This window comes from Mustela nigripes, chromosome X, assembly GCF_022355385.1.
Source record: "Mustela nigripes isolate SB6536 chromosome X, MUSNIG.SB6536, whole genome shotgun sequence".
NCBI classification, from domain to species: Eukaryota; Metazoa; Chordata; class Mammalia; order Carnivora; family Mustelidae; genus Mustela; species Mustela nigripes.
Window position 1 is genome coordinate 78,521,446 of NC_081575.1, and position 17,723 is coordinate 78,539,168.

General features: G+C 39.8%; 1 protein-coding gene across 1 annotated transcript in view; it reads left to right on the forward strand.

Annotated features, from left to right (window-relative positions):
* The first annotated feature begins 2,759 nt into the window (after positions 1 to 2,759).
* The window catches only part of HUWE1 (HECT, UBA and WWE domain containing E3 ubiquitin protein ligase 1), a 170,831-nt gene continuing 155,867 nt past the window's right edge, over positions 2,760 to 17,723 (forward strand). Inside the window, exons 1-3 of the mRNA XM_059385249.1 lie at positions 2,760 to 2,877; positions 3,077 to 3,184; positions 8,855 to 8,989. The gene's annotated coding sequence lies outside the window, so the exon portion shown is untranslated. The remainder of the gene's footprint in view (positions 2,878 to 3,076; positions 3,185 to 8,854; positions 8,990 to 17,723) is intronic.

Consider the following 17,723-nt stretch of genomic DNA (forward strand, 5'->3'; position numbering starts at 1 on the left):
TATTTGACAGAGATCACAAGTAGGCAGAGCGGCAGGCAGAGAAAGAGGAGGAAGCAGGCTCCCCAGCGAGCAGAGAGCCTGATAAGATTCGGGGCTCAGTCCCAGGACCCCAATATCATGACCAGAGCCAAATGCAGAGGTTTTAACCCACTGAGCCACCAGGCGCCCCAAGGGAGATCGTTATTCTTATTCACTGCTGGTGAAGGTATAAACTGAATCATTCTACAAGACAGTTTGGCATTAAATATTGAAATTTCTTTCTTTGAGCTACCTATTTCATTTTTCCATATTTGTCTTACAAAAATATTTTAGCATATGCACAAAAAATGTACAAGGATTTTCACTGCAACACTGTTAATAGTAAGAAAAAAGAACACCCTAATAGTAAAAGATTGAAAATAATATATATTCATCAATAGGTGGCTATAGCAAGACTTAACTATAGTATACTCAGTCAATGGAATACTATACAGTACATAAAACAAATGACATAGATTTATAGATACTGACATGGAAAGATCTTCAAGCATGGAAAGAGAATAAAGCAATTAACAGAACAGTACATAAAATAGGATGCCCTTTACATCTTTAAAAAGTAAACAACACAAAATGCTATGTATTTCTATAGGAGTGTGTGAATGTAAGAGGAACTTTAAATGCATCTGTGGTAAGTGTTTTTGCAAAAATGTACTCATTTGTGTGTAATTAGGAAAAACTTTTTAAAATGAAAAGAAGAAAAACAAAGCTAATTACATGTTAAAGAAAGGAATGTTTCATGTTGCCATTAAGATGATGTTATAAGATAAAATGTTATAGACAAATATTTAATTACTTAGCAAATATTTACGAGGTTAGATAAGATTTTTGTTTAAAACTATAAATATTATATAATGCATTATAAAAGGCATTATTAGTGTTTCTAAGTGGTGGGATTACAGGTTTTTTATCTTTTGGTATTTTCCTTATGCTTTCATATATTTTCTGAATATTCTACAATAAGAAATAGAAGTGTGTGTGTGTGTGTGTGTGTGTGTGTGTGTGTGCGCGCGCACGTGCACATGCACGTGCCTGTGTCTATAGGGGGATGTTGGTTGGAATTAAGACTATAAAAGGACTGGAATTGGCAAGTAAACTGAAGACTCCTACAGATTGAAATTATAATAAAGATTGTGGGGTATGTGGGATTTTAGAATTAGGAGTTGAAAAACTAGACATCATGGGGCCTAGGAATTAACAGTAGAAATGTAGAGGTTAGGACTAGGTACAGAGCCAATAGATTATTAGAACTAATGCAGATGCTGTGAGAGATTAGAATTAGAGTCAAAGGGTTTACTAAATTAAAAAATTTTTTTAAAGATTTTATTTATTTGTCAGAGAGAGAGCACAAGCAGGGGGAGCAGCAGGCAGAGCAGGCAGAGGGAGAAGCAGGCTCCTGGCTGAGCAGGGATCCGGATGCGGGACGTGATCCCAGCACCCTGGGATCATGACCTGAGCAGAAGGCAGACCCTTAATCAACTGAGCCACCCAGGTGTCCCTAAAAAGTTTTTTGAGGACTGTAATAGCACTATTGGTGAAGATATTAGAATATCCAAATAAACTGGAATTTTTATATAATTCTGATGGGACTGAATAGTTTTACAACTGTTCTGGAAAACCTGTCATGTACTTTTTAGGAGCAGTGACATCTTGACGCTATCTTTTCCATTTCTACAAATTTCTTGAGAGACATCTTAGAAATATGCGTATATATAGTTACATCAAAGTTCATGTCTGTATTTCTTTTAACAAAAAAAAAAGTCCTAAACATGGGATCTTGGTTAAATAATTAACATTAATGGAGTAACAGTCACCCATTAAAAATAGTACTGTAAAAATATGGATCCATCTCTCTCAAAAGGGGCCTCCATAAAGCCGAGCTCATACACAAAATTTTTGTATAAATATATATTTGGCGGGCAGTGGATCCATTCATCAGATACTCATTTCCGGGCATGAACCACTGTTCTGTAAGGTTAGAATTAAAACTGGAATTACAGATTTTATTTCTTCTACGTCTCAAGAGTATTTTGGACAGTGCTTTTGTGTATATACTTAAAAATACCGAGTTAATACATGCTTTTCTGAAAACAAACAAACAAACAAAAACAACCAAACTCAAACCTTACCGAAAGTTGCAATTCAAAGCTCCCCTCTCCTCTCACCCTCTAACCTCATTCTGCAACCCAGATGACGCATGGTTAATAGGGGTATCTCCTATAAAATTATTTTTATTCCTATGCATTCACAGGTGCAAATCCTTTATAAACTCTGCCAATCGCACTACCACCCCAAATAATACCAAGAGGAACAATAAAGAGAATGTTTATTGAGAGCTTACTATGTGCCTGGAGAAAGTGTTCTAAGGGTTTGCCGGGGGGGATTCACTGTAGTGGGCGTCCCCGTCGTCTCCAGCACTCCACACCGTGTCCCTGCTTGCCCTCTCGCCCCCTATTCTTCACAAGGCAGCTGGAGAGATTAATTTTTAAAGGTAAATCAAATCAAATCACGTCACCCTTCAGTGGCTCCCATCGTACCACGAATCAAATCCAATTCCCTAGCGACCCTACTATCCTCTACCATTGGGTTCGTTGGACCGCGAAGAGCTCAGGCGCAGTCCCCTAAAGGGGACTCTGCTCCACCGCGGAGGGAGTGCCCGCCGGAGGGGCAGGGGCGGGGCTTCTCAAGCGAGGGGGTGGAGCCTCAGATCGGGTGTGGGGAGAGCCGGAGGGGTAGGTTTTCCGCGGAGGGCGAGCGAGGGGAGCTGGGCTGAAGCGGGGCTGAAGCAGGGCCGAGGACCTGGCACCCTTCTGCGGGCCCTGCGGAGCTACTGCCACCGAGGTGAGCGTCTTCCCCCGGGTTGGGGGGCGCGCTCTGCTCGCGAGGCGGTTCTCTGCTCCTTGCGGAGGGTTGTTCCCACGGGACCCTGCGCGGAGTGGCGGAGGTGGCGGCCTTGGGGAGCCAGCCCGAGAGGCTGGTGAAGGGGCCCGGTGGCCTGCCCCAACCCTCCCTCAACCCCGCCTTCTCTCCCCTCCCCCAGGCCTCAGCCGGCGCCAGCAGAAAGCTAGCTGCATCTTCAGGGGCAGCAGGGCAGCGGCAGGCAGCGCGGCGGGAGAGCGGCTGACAGTGCTGACAGTGGGGATGCGAGGTACCGGCATTAGTCGTGGCCAAGTGGCCCTAGAGAGGGAGTAGAGGCCGGGCCTTCGGCGTTTCTCTCACAGGCTCTCGGAAGGCGGCCTCAGAGGAGGGGGAAGGTGAGGGGCAGGCAGGCAGGCTTCGCGGGTAACTACTAGGTGTTGTATATGTATGTTTTGGTATCTAAATGGTACTACACACACACACACACACGCACATTCATTTCGACTAATTGCTTTTTAAAAACTTAATATGTCTTGTAGATCTTCCTATATCAGGGAATCTGAATTTATCTCATTTGTAAACAGCTGCATTGTACGATTGTACTACAGTTGATTTAACCATTTCCCGATTGATATACATTAGCTTGTTTCCCTTTGAAGGGGGGAGGGGGCTATTACAAGCAATGCTATAATGAATGGGTTTGTATATATACGTTTCATGCACATGTATGAGTATTTCCGTAGGAGAAATTCTTAGAAGAGTAATCGCTACTCTCAAAGTGTATATGCATTTGGAATTTTGATATATTTGTCCAAATTGCCTTCGCAAAAGGCTATACTGTTTTACACTCTCCAATGTTGTGCAACATTGCCCATTTTTCCACAGATGTGCCAACATGAATAATTATCAATCTTTGTAATTTGGGCCAATTTGAAGTGCAAAAAATGGTATGTCATTGTTTTCATTTGCATTTTTCTGATTACCAGTGAAATTGAACATATTTTTTATTTGTCGGATTACAAAAGTACGCAAATATCAAATATCTATAAGCGATAAGCATTTCAAAAATTTAATATAATAACCCCATTCGCAGTAGCAAGAAAAATGAAAAACAAAAACCCTAGAAGTAAACTACAAAACTTTATTGAGATATATAATAAAAGAATGTTTGCATACACGGAGAAGGGATACCATGCTTCTTGATAAGAAGGCTCAATTTTGTAGTGATGACCATTTTTCCTATGTCGATTTATACAATTGATGGAATGTCAATAAATATGCCAAGTTTTTGGAACTTAATGTGATTCTAAAGTTCATCCAGAAAAAAAGATGGCTAAGAATAACCGAGAAAATATTTTAAAAGATAAGATGGGAGTATTTGTACTACCATCTATTAAAATGCACTCCAAAGGAACAATATTTAAATGAGAATGGACAGAACAATGCATTAGAAGAGAAAAGCCCACAAATCGAGCCAGATTGGATCCAAGATTTATTGGAGAAACATTGTTGGCTAGACGTGGAAAAACTGCCATATTAAAAACTGCAAGCACGCCCCCCCCCCCCAAGCTTGAATTTTCCTTTGAGGGCATACTCCTTTGTTTGGCGAAAAACACTTTATGATCTTTTGGTTAAGCCAAGGTAAAGCGTCCGGAGTTAAAAATTAGTGGCTTTAGTGCTGGAACTAACGATATGAGCCTTTCGTTACGTTAAAATGGATTCAGGTTAACCTGCAGTGCGGCGAGGGAAAGAGGATATTATGTCTTAAAAAATTTTTTCCCCGATCTAATGGGCCAAAAATGTTATGTCATTGTTTTCATTTGCATTTGCGAGCTTTTTGTGAGACTGAACGTCTTTTATGTGTTAGTCCAGGATAATATGTGATTACTGGAGGCAGGTAACAATGGGGGACCCATTGCTCCTCTTCCAGAATGGAGTTTGGCTAATTGGTACAGCTCTGCCCGGAAGCGTGAGAATAAACAGGTTGACTTTTTAAATTTTCCTCAAGCACTAGGCTCTAGACACCTTAGATCGGGGGCGGAGGCAGTTTTCAGGACATGGCCGAGATTTGGCGCTGAGCTGTGTCATCGCGATGTTTGGCAGCCAGCTCCGCAGTGGGTCGGAAACCTCGTGGTAGGCGAGATCCCTGCAGGACGGGAGGTTCCTCCCTTCCCCCGAAAAACTCCCAGTCATTTTCATTGAAACCCCGCCTCTCTCCTTTTTAGGAGCGTGCGCTAGGTCTCGCGAGATCTCGTGTTTCCTAAAGGCGAGGCGCGGGCGGCATCCTGCGGTGAATTCGAAGGTCTCGCAGAGACTAAAGCGTAATATCGCGATAGTTTTCTCGGCGCATGCGGGAGCCGGCGGCGGCAGATTGGCTCCGCCCCTCAGTGCTTCGTGGGGTTGTGCGTCATTTGCTTTTCGCTTCGCGTAGGGTGAGAGCGGATCCGTAGCGACTTCGGCTTTGGTGGGAGGAGGGGTCTGGGAAGGGCTGGGCTCAGGCTTTTCCCGTCCGGTAAGAGGTTCTCGCGGGATCGCGCGGAGGCGGCCGCGGTTCAGCTACGGACTGCAGCAGCCGCGGAGGCGGCAGCAGCGTCTTCGACTCGTGCTGTTCTTAGCCGGTGAGTTCTCGCGCGAGCGGGGTTACGTCCTCGTGGGATCCGTTGGAGGTGGCGGAGGTAGCTTGGGGTAGGGGGGGGCAGTGACTAGGGTCGGTCCGCCTGCTGTTAAGATGGCGGCGGAAGCTGATGTCTGTCCGGCCAGGACCGGAGACTGAGGTGTTGGCTATCCGCGTTTGTGACGCTTCCCAAGCACCCAACGTTAAGGAGGTGACTGTTGGCGAAACACCGAGGTGCTGGTAAGCCGAACCTGAGGCAAAGACCACGCCGTCTCTATGCGAGGCGACACCATTTCCCGGGCCTCCGTCGCGTGTGGGCCCGCCTTTGCCCCACCAATCGGTCAACGCCTCCGTTGTTGCCACCGCAGTGGGCGGGTTGGAAAGGGTGGGGGGCGGGAGTCCTGAAGTGAGTTAGAGAGTGGGGCTGGGGGTTAGATTGGGCGGTGGGGGAAAGGGGACCAATCAATGACGACTGGTTGTCTCCCTACTACCTTTTTTCAGGCCTGCCTCTGTTCTCCGCCCCTTCCGCAGCCCAAAAAAATCTCCTAATTTTTCTTGAGTTGAGGTGGGCTCCAGTTGTCCAACTGCTTTGGTCTTTTAACTAAGATTTAGGGGTCAAGCTTCGGTGTCTCTGACGTACTCCTCCCCCTTTCCCCCTAATTCTGACCTCATCCACATGGATATTTAATGCTCGTATTTAATAAGAGGAGACAAAGCTTTTCCCTGTAACCCCCACCCCAGCCCTTCTAAGGAAGAGCTTAGTCCAAGCCCCTTAACCAGGACTGTCTCCCTCTTCTATTGGTCCCCTTGACGCAAGACTTGAGTAGAGCCTTTCACGTTCCGTGCATTTACTCCCATCTTTGTGGATGGAATTATATGGTAGCCTTCCATTTCCTCGGGTCTTCATGCTTGTATGACCCTGATTCGAGTACAGGACAGATTTCTGCAACTTTGCAGACTGCTCGACCGCTCTTAGATGGAACAATGAATGGGTTGGTGACTGGATGATTGCAGACCTCTTGTTCTTGGGGCTCTTAGCCTTTCCTTCCTCATAACACCCCTCTTCAAAAAAAAAAAAAAGTAAAGAAAAGGCTGTAGAAGATAATCCTCCAGTAAACCAACTTTTTGTCCTTCTCTGTCCCCTGCCATCCCTCTTTGCAAGCTCGGGAACCTCCCCTTTTCCCTGCCTTGCTCTGAGTTCTTGAGTCCTCTAGGTCTGTGGACCTCTGTCTTTGCTACTAACCATATCTTAACATGCGTCTCATTTAATTATCTTCCCACCCCCGTGTTCTTTTTTCAAGAGTTGAATCCGCTAGAGAGAAGATACCCTCCTGTCAGGCTCCACTACGTTTCCCCTCCTCCATGTGCTAGAAAATAAAATAGCTTTGATTATTTTCTGACCCTCAGTCACTGCCCTGTTCTACTTTTTTCTCTTCCCTTCCCCCATTCCACCATTACTATGGATGATTCCCTATCATTTGTTTTCTTTGTAGATTGCTTGTCGGCATTGTTTTCTGTTAACCCCAATGTTGAGTAGATTGAGGAGACCTCAACATTGTCCATTCAAGGGAGGCACCCTGGTATGGTAGAAATAACTGTGTGCTTTGTGTTCACGTCGAACTTTGGGCAAATTTTCAGATTCTCAGTTTTCTCATCTGTACAATAGATAGTAACACAGTTACTAGAATTCGACAATTTGTAAAGTGCCCAGCTTATGGTAGTACACAATAAATTGTGGTTACTTTTTCTAGGTGTGAGAATAGGTTGGAAGACTGATCTGTGTCATATGATAGTTTTATGATCTGGAAAAGAAGAAGATTTTTTATTCCTCTAATTGTACGTTTTCAGTATATTTCTAGGCCAGCCCCGTCATTTTTGTAGTTTTTCCCTACTCATGGGCCAAATTCTTTATTTCCCGTGGTTCTTGGTGTTTGATTGTGATTTCCATCTCTCTTAATCTACTAGTCTAGGAATTTAATTGCAAAGTCACTAGCTTGAAATAACCACTGGCCATAAGGTTCCTGTCAAGAACCACACCCAGGTGTTCTGCCTTTTAGAAGGAATGCCTCATCCCTTGCCCAGTCCCTCTTTCCACTGCTTCAAAAAGAGTTTGTTCTGTTATTCATTCAAAGATGAAATTTGTTGCTATGCTTTTCACAGTAATCAAGGAACTTCTGCCAGCTAGTTTTCAAGTGTTCATACTGCTTTTCCCCAGCTTCCTTTCTTTGGTTCCTCAGATCAGTGTGGGGATCTGCTATTTGGCTATACCTGCACAGGGTAATTCCTATCTGAGAGAATTTAGGAAAGTTGTTTGGAATACCAAGCTTATTTCCCATAATGAATTACTACCAGTTCTTTAATGCACTACCTCCTGTTGTGTTTTGCCATTTTATATTTTCCAGCATTCTTTTTAAATAGAAGTGAGTGTATTCGATTTGGAGGTAGTTTTTCTTACTGTTAATATTTTGATTAGACCAATATTAAACTGAACACTTTCATCTATTACTCTTAACCTTGGGCGGGTGATGGGGCTTGAAACAGGAACATGATGGTGAAAAGTTTATGTAGGATTAAAGATCTACCATGGGAACCATCTGGTAATTAACTGTGTAGACACTAGTTTTGAGCTTTAGGGTTTGCTTTGTTTAATTTAAGGTGCTTTGGAGGTAATAGAATATTCTCTTTTTCATTGGAGGACAGGAGATCACTTTCTGTTTTGAGATACTGCCTTGGAGTTTTTTACAGTGCGTCAAGCAATGAATCAGTAATTAACTAAATCTTAATTTGATTCTTGTCATTCAGGACTAGAATAAATCTGGAAATAAATAAATAAATAAATCTAGGTGTGACCTAAAAGGTATAATTTATTCTAGTAGATCTCTAAGGAGAGAGAGAGAGGAAGGAGTGGCAATAGCAGTCAGAAGCTTTGTCTAAGCTTCAGTGGTAAAGTTCAACCTGTTTCCCAGGTGTTTGTCAGTTGTCTCCCAGTATGCCCAAAAAGCATGTGTGAAGGTGAAGAGTAGTTTTTATGAGTGCAGATTTTTTTCCACAAGAAAATAATAAATTTAATATTGCCTTAGTATCAGTTTATAGTGAGGATATAAAATTGTAATTACTATCCCCTATCATTTCATTTGGGTTGAGAACTGAGTTTTCAGAGTGTTGGCTGTTGGTTCTGAATTCTTGTTGCTGCTTAAAGCAGGTCCTTAAAAATAAAAATTGGTATGTGTGGGCTATTGCTTAAGAAATAATAACTGTGATCATGTTTGAACATTGATATAATGGTTAACTCCCCTACACCCTAATAAATGTGTTATCTCTTTCTCCCCACCCTTTTTTTGGTAGGTCCTCCAGTAGTCTGACCTGAGTGGGTTAGTACTCCAGAGGAACTAGCAGACCAACTTGGTCAGAAGGTTCAGGAAGCTGTTGGAGAAGTTTGGGATTTCCCACCAGGATGAGTATGATTGGCTGTGATTTTAGGTTAGTTTTTGTAGATCTTTGGGTAGTATTTATATTTTACTTCATGGAGTGGAGGTGGGGGGTATATATTTCCATTCTGTAATTGAGCTACTTTGGTTTCTTTCATTGTTTGGATCTGATGTGGCATTGGCTGCTTCTCTCGTTATTGTTTAAATGAAGTCCGTCTGTATGTGATTTTTAAATCACTTAAAGCTCCATTCAAAAAAAGTTGTAAGATTATGTCTAATCAATTCTTTATCAAAGAGTTATGAAAAATCAAACATACAGAAATCAGGTAGTATAATGATCCCTCTGTGTATCTATCACCAGTTTTAACAGTTACCAGCTTGTAGCCATTCTGCTTCATCTGTACTTATACCTACTGTCCCCATCTATTATTTTGAAATAAATCCCTGCTGTCATATTTTTACTTGAAAAATATTTATGTACCTGAAAGAGAAAGGCTCTTTTAACATAACCTCAAAAACTATTATCACAACTCAAAAAATTAAGTGATTTTTGAAGATATCAAATATGAAGCTAATGTTCATATTTTAGTTTGAATTAGGGTCCAAAGAAAATCCATTTATCACAAAGGTGGAGATGTATATTTTTTAAATCTACTTTAATCTGCAGACTCTCTACCTTTTTTTCTTCTGATATTTTGAAGAAATTGTTGTGCAACTTCCCTCACATTTGGTGATTGTATCCCAGCAGTGGTATCTAACACGTTCTTATTAAGTTAAAGACCTTGGAGGACCCCCATTATAATGGAACAAAAGCAGTAATCTCCTGTATCCTAGTTGGAGTTGATACTGCTGGCCTAGGCACTATCCCAAAATAACTAGTCATGGATTCCCTTTTCTGTGGCAGAGTCTGATTTAATTGATACCTGACCTTGGTTCCATGTCTTGGCCCTGCTTACTGCTCCACATGAAAAGTAGGCCTCCTTATGGAAGAAGCTAATGTTTCCTAGATAATGACTTAAGTGTGCCTTTGGGATTTTTCATGGTTTCAGTTTCCTTAGGTGGTTTAGTTATTTTTATACTATCTTACAATGTTGCTTTTTATTCTTTTGATGTTGGTATCTCAGCTGCTCTGACCCATAACTTCTAAGCTGTTAAGACTTAGTGATGAGTTCTTTGGCTCTAATAATAGTTTTTGAAATGGCAGTACTAACCAGTTTTTGAGAGCTTCTGCTTGCATCCTGATTTTCAGCTATTAATATGCAACCATAGTTTTTCTGTTGTTAGTTTTCATTTTATTTATTTTGGAAATGGTGATCGACAGCACAAATTCCTTTAAACTGTTCATTTCTTTCCAGGTGTAGAATTGGTTATCTTGGGATCTATCTGTCCCTTGCATAGTCAAAACCTGGGGATGGAAGTTGGACATAAGCACAAATATTGGCAGAGAAAGGCCACTTGAGCCTACCTTTAAAATGAGAGTGATTCCAAGTTGAAGGGCAGAGAGGGTAGAGATCATGAATGAAAGTTTTTGAGGTATTTAGATAAAAATATGATTTTGAATCACCAGTGCTATGGATCATGAGTTCAGGCTTTTCAGTTCTTTATTCATTATGGCAAAATCAGATCGCTGGTTGAAAAGTGACTATTTAAAGAAGTGATTTCTTGGGAATTCCAGTGAAGTCCATTCATTTAACAAAAAAATTTTGAGTGTGTTGGATATCATGGTTAGATATTTACTCCTGTCTTCAGTTTTCTGTAGTTACTAGAAGTTTGAACAAGGTCACTTACACCTTCTAATCCGGAGTTTTCAATCTGGGATAACTAGATTTTTGGAACAGAGCTTTATGCAGTAGGCATTTCAATATTTGAATTGTTTCCAGGGTTCTTAATAGCTACAAGTTTATAATGGAAATGCTGTTGGTTTTTTCTCTTTTGTTGTGTTTTTAGCCATGGGTTCAAAGTATTATTGAAATACCAAACTTGGTTGCTTTGAAAATGTTTGCCCTTCACATTCCAGGTTACCTTTCCTGCTGTTAAATTGTTAAAATTTGCTGTGTAGCTGTAACCATGTTGGGCTGCTTTACAGTGGTCTCACTATCTATAAGGTTGATAGTCCCAAGTGCTTGGGCTCTGGGTGTTTTGCTGTATTGTTGTTCTCTGACTTGTTTCCTCAATGACTGGTTACCAGATGTTTACATGTTAATGTCAGGGATAATTCAGCTCAGAAGATTCTTTGGAAGCTCTCTCATTTGATGTGTCATAGGGGTTGAGTTGCTAAAACTTGATGTACTTGTTAACCAGCTTGGTCTTCTGGTTATAGAAATGTTTTCAGATAGTGTGAAAGAGTGGCTCTCTGTGACTAAAACAACTGTAGGTTTTGTTTTGGCTGTTAATATTGAACATTTTCACATTTTAATGCCCTTAAAAAGTTTTTAATCATTTGGCTTTAAAAATTACAGTGGTGACATGGGATTGATCCCAGGATGTGATTTTATAGAAAGTTGGGATTTGTTTTTTAGGTTCTTAATGAATATCAGAAGATAATATAAGATAATATAAGAAGATCATTATTGTAGATGGTTCAGCCTGGATTGCTGATTGGACTAGAGGAATGTGAAAGTTCTTTTTCAACCCCTACATTCTGACTGTACAGTGATTAAAAGGGACTAGGAATAGGGAGATTCAAATTATTCTGGAATGACCTTGTTGTATAATCATTTAGGTTTTAAAGATTGGTAAATGTGAACATAACTGCCTTGAATTTATGTGCCATCTTTAGCGTAATCCAGATTTTAAATCCTTATAATTAGATATCTGAGATAATTGTTCTGGAAATACTGGGATATATTGTATTTGATGGCTGCTTATGTTTTGGAATGCTTTTGGAAGATTGCTTTAAAAAAAAAAAAGATTTTATTTATTTATTTGATAGAGATCACAAGCAGGCAGAGAGAGAGGAGGAAGCAGGCTCCTTGCTGAGCAGAGAGCCCGTGCAGGGGCTCGATCCCAGGATTCTGGGATCATGACCTGAGCTGAAGGCAGAGGCTTTAACCCACTGAGCCACCCAGTCGCCCCTGGAAGATTGCTTTTTTAATGACAACATTATTTGCTGTGATTATTTGCCTGTGTTTTTAGTGGGACATATTTCTCCTGGTCTTTGTATTTTTTTCTTCCACTAATTCTTCATTATTGCATTCTGCCAGTTGAGTTCTTGTGGGTGGAAAGATATTTCATCATAGTGATTAAGAGCATGGACTCTGGAACCAGCCTCTCTAGGCTCAAGTTCTGACTTCATTTTTTACCATTTGTCATCTTGCGCAAATTATTTAACCTCTGTGCCACAGTTCTTAATCTGTAAAATGCTAATAGTATTACCTACTTCATAGGGTTTTGGAGTTTAGCTGAGTTAATGCATATAAAGTGCTTAGAACAATAGCTCTGAAACTTTTGGGAATGTCAGAATCACCTAGAGAGCTTGCTCAAACAAATTGCTGAGCTCCAACCCCAGAGCTTCCTATCCTATAGGTCTGGAAGGGGCCTGAGAACTTGCATTTCCAGCAAGTTCCTAGGAGATGCAGATGTTGATGGTCAGGGAATCAGTTGGAATAGAACAGTGCTTTGCAGAGTGTTAACTTTTTTTTTTCCTGGACTGTTTTCTCAGTCCCTGAGTAAAACACTTCACTTTCCAGTGCTGTTTAGTACTACTTTGAGATATAAGCAGTTTTGAAATCCCTTGTTGCATTGGTTCTCAAAATGTGGCCCCCAGATGGACAGCAGCAGCAGCATCTGGGAACTTGTCAGAAGTGCAAGTTCTTGGGCTCCACCCCAGGCTTTGTTTTAAACATGTGTCTTGGCTTAACAGGGGTGTCTTAGACTTTTTAAAAACAGTTTTATTGAGATACAATCCCCATGCCATATGATTTGCCCACTTGAAGCATACAGTGATTTTTTTTAAAGATTTTATTTATTAATTTGACAGAGATCACAAGTAGGCAGAGAGGCAGGCAGAGAGAGAGAAGAGGAAGCAGGCTCCCTGCTGAACAGAGAGCCTGATGCGGGGCTCGATCCCAGGACCCTGGGATTATGACCTGAGCTGAAGGCAGAGGCTTTAACCCACTGAGCCACCCAGGTGCCCTGCATACAGTGATTTTTGATGTGTTCACAGTTGTACAGCCATTACCACATCACTTCCCTCTCCAGAAAGTGTCTACTTTTCTGACTTTATAATAATCTCTTGTATTGTTCTGCTTTTATCATCCAAGTGTGCACCCCTGAACAGGATAATTTGCTTTGTCTCCTTTTTAAAACTTGATGTATTTTAAATACCTGTAACTTTCCTTTCTTTCTTTCTTTTCCTTATACTGTATCTGTTGAATAACTTAGGCCGTTTGACCTGTGGAGTTTCCCACAGACTGAATTTCTTTATTGCACACTCAATACAGTTATTACATTTGTCTGTCCTCTGCATTTCCTGCAAATTTACAGTGGATCCAGAGGCTTTTATAAATTCAGGTTCATGTCCTTTGGCAAGAATTGGCGGTGGTGTATTTATGCACAACATTCATTAAGTTGTAATGACGTCTTGTATTTTTTTTATATTAACAGCCATTTCTGCCTAAAGCTTAGATGGATTAGTTTATTGGAAATATCAAAATGGTGATGTTCTAGCTCTGTCATTTTGTTTTTGTGTATTAGGTGGAATAATTTTTTAAGGTTACTCAGTGATATAATTTGTACAAGAAGGGTAGGATAAATGCTGAATCTTTAATTTTTTTTATAGTTCTGTCATATTGGGCAAGTTAACCTATCCATTGTTTCATCTGGGGAAAACGCTTTATTTGCGGGGTTAAGTGGGGTAATTTAGGCTGTTAGTATACTCTATGTGGTCAGCAGATGGTCATTTCTTTAACAATTTCACATAACCCCTTCAACAGCTCAGAGATGGGCAGTCACGGTGGTGAATTGATGGCCAGTTAGCAAAGCCTATCTGGACCCTTCAGCTCTGTGTTGGGATCATCAGTGGTGGGGAAGAAAAGGGTTTATATTTTGGTCATTTTGGGGCAGACTTTGTCTGGCCCAAGATAAGTAGGTGTCACCAGAGTGGTTTTTCTCTTTGCCAAGCATTAGGAGTCATGTTCATACCCTCTAAAGGGTCGTATCTACTTCTGTGGTGATGTGTAATACGTTGGTTGCCTTGATCTCCTTACATCTACATAGCCCCCTACTGTTCAACTTTGTTCTGTTCAAGGTTCTGCTGTAACCTTAGTAACCTTAACCCATAATGAGTCTTCCTAATCGTCATCAGTATCACCACTGTTAATATACTTGAGTAGCACCGTATCTAGCAGATTAGAAAAGAGGTAAATATTACCCTTTTAACATTTTATATATTATCAGAAGTATAACACATGGCACAGAGTAAGTGCTCAATAAATTTTAAAGCCATTTTTAAAAAATTAATACATCTTTTTCCCTCACATCTTAAGCTCTTTTTAGTTCAGTAACCATTTACTGAGTGTTCTTAAGTTCAAGGAGCTAGGGACATAAAATGAATGAGAGTTGGTTTCTTCACTTGAGAAACTCACAATCCATTTAAGGACTGAGGTAATGTTTAAAGTTCCTTAGCATTTTCCTTTATGTTGTCACTTTTCCACCTGCTTTGTCCATGTGTGATGTAACCTTATTGTTTTTCAAAGCTCTCCTTAGCTCTGTATCCCCAGCCTTTGAGACTGCTGATCTGTGTGAAAGCCTGCAGTTGTCTTCTGTGAATAGAGGGTAATATCAAGAAAAACCTTTGGGCCAGGGTCAGATTTCAGAGTGGCACATGTGGTTGACACTACAATATCGGTTTATGGTCCTCAGATGGACCTATAAACTGATTTTCAGTCTCTGTCCTGTTGCTTTAACTGTCATTCCCCAAGATGTTTGCTACATAGAGATAGAGGGTCCTATATCCAATTAGTGATTTATGAAGTATGTAAAGAGACAGCTGAACTTCTTATAAACTAGGATTTGTGTGTGCCCCATATTTCATTCTCACCTATGAAATGGTAATCAAAAAGCCTACTTCATAAGTTGCTGTGGGCATTAAAGTGAGATGATACATTACTTAAAAATGTTTAAATTATGGGGAGGGTATGTGATTTGGTGAGTGCTGTGAAGTGTGTAAACCTGGTGATTCACAGACCTGTACCCCTGGGGATAAAAATATATGTTTATCAAAAATAAAAAATTTAAAAAAATGTTTAAATTATACAGTATACTACAAAGTTATGGCCATTGTAATTTATGTAAAATAAATACTTAATAGCTATGTTACTTGGGGCAAATTATTTCATCACTGAGCTAGTTTCCTCATCCTTTAAATAAGGATGATAACTCATTCTCTCAACAAATATTTGAGGACATACTCAATAATGCCAGATACTGGAAATTCCAAGATAAGCAACTAGGGAGTGGAGGGTAGCATGGTCTCCTAGGGGAGGGAGGCTTATAAATCATAGTAAGAGGGATTAGTACAATGAGGAGGAGTGAACAAAATGTGCAATAGCAGTTTATAGGAGGGCTTCAGCGAATGTAACCCAGAATTTTGTTGGGCTTAAACAAGATACATGAAAAGTACATCATGATCTCAAAATATGCTTTCTAAAAATGAAGTTAGTTAATGTATCCCAAATGAATCAGTAGCCTCAACCAGTATTTCATTTCTTAACAAGACTTGTGCTTTAGGTGTGTTTATTTCTTTAAGCTGGATTTTATGAGTTCCTCTAGGGTGTTATGTGCTCCTATAATAGGGTATCCTAAAAGTACTACTTGCATCTGAAAGGCTTTTTTTCACCCACTTTTATAATTTTCTAGTTTCTGTTACTGAATTAATTTAGGAAGAACTAGAAAATGTGTTCTTATTTTGGGAAAAGATTCGTACTCCCACAAAAATATTCAGTCATCATTAACATTTTGGTTGGTGTGTTCCTGTCTTAATGATAAGAGTAACATTTTAAAAATAAAAGCAGTAGAAAATTAAGGACAGGCTTTTCTCAGAATAGGAACTAAAACTGTCTGGTAACAAGAAAAGATACTCAAACTAAATACTAGAAATGCAAATTAAAATGAGATATTTTTTAACCATTAGATTGGCAAAACATAATTAGGTACAGGTTATGGCAAAAATACAGGGAAGAGTATAGTCTTAGAATACTGCCCACAAGTGGTTTAAGTTAATATAGCTATTTATGTGAAGATACTTGGCAAGCTGTAAGATAAGTATGTACTATATGTTGCTATTTATATATTAAAAACTAGGGTAAACTGATTTTTTGGAAGGAGTGGTCAAGAGGACCTTTTGCTTTTTCTGTAATTGCATTTCTTTTTCTGAGAAACTTAAAATACACTAAAGAATACAGAGAATAATAAAACAAAACCCTTCGCCTACGCGCCTCTCCTCATGAACTGATAACTTGAACATTTATTTTTGCCTCCAATCTTTTAGTGGGGGGGGTATGATTTGAGGGGAAATTCTTTTTTTTTTTTTTAAGATTTTATTTATTTATTTGAAATAGAGAGAGATCACAAGTAGGCAGAGAGAGGGAGAAGCAGACTCCCTGCTGAGCAGAGAGCCCAATGTGGGCCTCGATCCCAGGACCCTGAGATCATGACCTGAGCCGAAGGCAGAGGCTTAACCCACTGAGCCACCCAGGCGCCCGAGGGGAAATTCTTAAGTACTTTAACTCGGTATTCCCCTTCCCACTCGATCTTTACCATGAATTGCTTGAATTTTCATATTGTGAGAACGGTATAAATTACTCATGTAAGTAGAAATTTAAAAACTGTGATGTTCACACAGCAATTTATTACTTGTGTGGAGTTGTTTACATACTTGTTTAGTTTGTAAAATCATTTAATAAGAATGCTTTGGAGTGGGCCTTTAGTCATTTGTTCATTTTATTGTAGTTCGTGTTTGAAAATGTCTTCCTGCCTTTATTTTTAAGTAATGTTTCTCAGGATTATAGCAGTTTATATGGTTTATTGTTGAAAACATACACAAATAAGCACAGAAATCTCCTGCCATTCAGATAAATACTGTTAGTATGCTGGTACACAATATATTCTTCCAAGGCTTTTCTTTATCCCTGTGTAGCATAAGCATACTTTCTCTCCCCAAAACTTTACTCTTTAAAAATGTAATTCATAACCTTCCCTCCAGCTTTTTATTGTGAAAATTTTCAAACATAAAAATGCTGAAAGAATAGCACATTGAGCATCTGTATATCACTGGCTATATCCAATAATAGTTAAAATTTGCCATATTTGATTTATGTGTACATATATGTGTTTAATTTTTCTGAAGCATATGAAGTAACAGTGACATTTCATCTTTAAAAAAAAGTGACATTTCATCCTTAAGTCCTTCGGCCTGCATGTCTTAAGAAGGACCTACAATATCTACAATACTGTTTATCACACCTAGGAAATTTGTTCTTTACCTTAATATCTAAATAGCTAGTCTGTAGTTACATTTCCTCAGTTGTCCCTAAATTGTCTTTTTTTTTTTAAAGCTGTTTCTCCAAACCAATATAAAAATGGTATTTTTAAATTGTTGTTACCACTTTATTGATCTCTGTTCCCTGTCATAATGTATTATGACAACATAATACTTCTCATGGCTCTATTATTTTCTGTGATGTACATAATTTATCATTTATTAACCAGTTTCCTATTTTCAGACCTATAAGTCCTAGTTTTCCATGATATTTAAAGAATGCTTCCTAGCACACAGTAGGCCATTT